Raw genomic sequence first — 2,549 nt, 5'->3', positions numbered from 1 at the left:
CTACAGTGCAGAAAAGGGAAATCTTCCCGTTTCATGCTGTATGGAGATTTCTGTTAGGGAAGTTTGAACTTTCAAAAGTTCGATCATATGGTCTCGGTCTCTTTTGAAAGTTTGATCATATGAAGGGGACCCATATATACATATTTATATGTGTGTGTGTGTCTGTGTGTGTGTGTGTGTGTGTGTGTGTGTGTGTGTGTGTGTGTGTGTGTGTGTGTGTGTGTGTGTGTGTGTGTGTGTGTGTGTGTGTGTGTCTCTCTCTCTCTCTCTCTCTCTCTCTCTATATATATATATATATATATATATATATATATATATATATATATATATATATATATATATATATATATATATATATATATATATATATATATATATATCTATATATCTATATATATATATATATTAAAACTGCTATTCCTGCGAATTGTTCCATAGCAATTTGTGCCCTGTGGGGTTGTGGGGTGGAGGACAATACACTTCCTCTATCTCCTCTTGAGCCAGTGCTTCTTGATAAGTCATCATCACTGTCATATCATCTTGGATTGTCAAAAAAGTAGACCCTGGAACTGAAGCAATGACTGTTGACCATACCGCCAGTACTCAGATTTTGACCTCCGAACACGAAAAAATAATACTACCAAGCTTGTTAGCAAAAGCTCCCAGAAGGAAAGAATAATTCAAACACAACATATGCCCGATCACTTATCTTTTCCACATCAGCCTGATCAGATACATTGCACTATCCATTGTTAAAAGGAGTCTGTTTTCAGGAGACATGGTGACCACATCCAAATTATGGCAAGCCCTTGAAATATACAGCAAAATAACTGCAGCTTCCACAGTTGTAGCCTGACACACAGATGTGCCCTTTGATTCGAGGTAGACATTTGCAGAGGACATCTTTGAAATTTTGAAAATGCAAACAGCGAGCGATATGGCACAGAGAACAAAGAGGCTGCCATTGATTAGCACACTGGCCGGCACTGTCTATTTTAGCTGACTTTCTGGCGCATCTCCTTGAACAAGCATTGCACAAGTAAAATTCACAACAGCAAAAAGCAGACTGGCCAGCATAAACACTAAATGTAGAGGAATCTTGCATTTGTTGAGTTCAGGTGAATATTTGTCTTTGGCTTTAAATGTAACCTGTGTAAAATAAAGATTAGGCAGACATAGAGTGAAGAACTGCAAACAAACTGGGAAACAATACAGCAACCAATAAGGAAAAGGTTGCAGTTGGTTGGCCTGGACACAATTATTGAAATAAAATGAAAAAAGTATGGTCCTCAGCGCAGCCCAGAATAGACAAAGAAACAAAAACACAGTCTGATAACCGAACCTCTTATGCTTATAGTGCAAAATCAATCACAGCTGCAAGAAAACGAACAGGAACATAACCAAATAAAGAATTATATAAACTACTGTTAATCCCAGTTCCACTGATGGTGGAACTGCGGGTCTTAAAGTTTCATCTGTGGTGTCAGTAACAGAAGTCAAAATGTTAACACTGATCACGTTGTTCAGAAACATACCGCTTTTCAAATATAAATTATTTTTAAACTGCAAAAAAAAAAATGCCATTAAGAAAAACATAAAAATAATTCAAACAAAAGTGCATACCCCTCCTCCCACTGCTGTTCTATCTGTATATATAATCATAGAGATAGATAGGATGTATACATATCTATATCGATAGATATAGATATAAAAGAATGCTGAACTACCAGTTTTTTTATTGTCAACAACTTCAACATCAGTATTACAATTTTACTAAAACAGCATATTAACCTGTTAAAAAAATGAGTGACATTGTATATGAAAGTTTGTATTGTATCTTTGTGAGAGTGGAACTGTAAAGAAACTTGGAAAAGTCCAGTGAGCAATATTTCTTTATATAACAAGTGAGGACACAATACAAGTATTTTATACTTTCCAAGCTAAAACAGGAAAAATGGCACATTAGCATTGATGAGAGACCTGTTTCAAGCACATCACCAACCAAATTTTAATGATCAATGTAGAAGACATTTATTCTTTGCCAAAAATCTAAGGGATCAAGAATCTATAGATCCCTATGTAACTAAACTCCAAGACAATAAAGAGATATAGTGAGTTTGTAATCTTGCATAATTAACTGATAAGAAATTTAATTTATGCAGCATTATAAATCAAGTTAGAGGCAGACTGTTGAGACAAACAGATTTAATTTTAAATAAACCCTGGACATGTGTGGAATAGTTAAATTACTAATACCTGGATAAAAAGGCTGCTTGAAGAGCAAGAAATATTAAAATAAAGGAAGGCACTTTCAATCAGAGGTAACATTCATCTCCATTTGTACAGCGGGATAAAGACCTGATAGTGTCTCAGTGACTCAAGTTCTGTTACAGGGTCAAGCAGTCTGTTGTAACTGAGAACAAAGTAGAGATAAATGACGAGCCTTATGCCTTCTCATAGCTTACTGGTGGCGGCCGCTGAAACTTGTTGAAAATGTGTGGTTAGATATGAGAACCCTTGTTATAAAATCAGATGTGAGTAGTACATCA

At 35.5% G+C, this 2,549-nt stretch overlaps 1 pseudogene; it reads right to left on the bottom strand.

Moving 5' to 3' along the window:
- Nucleotides 1-410: 410 nt before the first annotated feature.
- On the bottom strand, nucleotides 411-1,533 carry LOC122803277 (annotated as a pseudogene).
- Nucleotides 1,534-2,549: the final 1,016 nt, after the last annotated feature.

Source organism: Protopterus annectens, chromosome 5.part1 (genome assembly GCF_019279795.1).
Source record: "Protopterus annectens isolate FY-2018-M chromosome 5.part1, PAN1.0, whole genome shotgun sequence".
In the NCBI taxonomy this organism is placed as follows: domain Eukaryota; kingdom Metazoa; phylum Chordata; order Ceratodontiformes; family Protopteridae; genus Protopterus; species Protopterus annectens.
The sequence above is the reverse complement of the archived record's forward strand: the minus strand, read 5'-3'. Positions and strand labels throughout refer to the sequence as shown.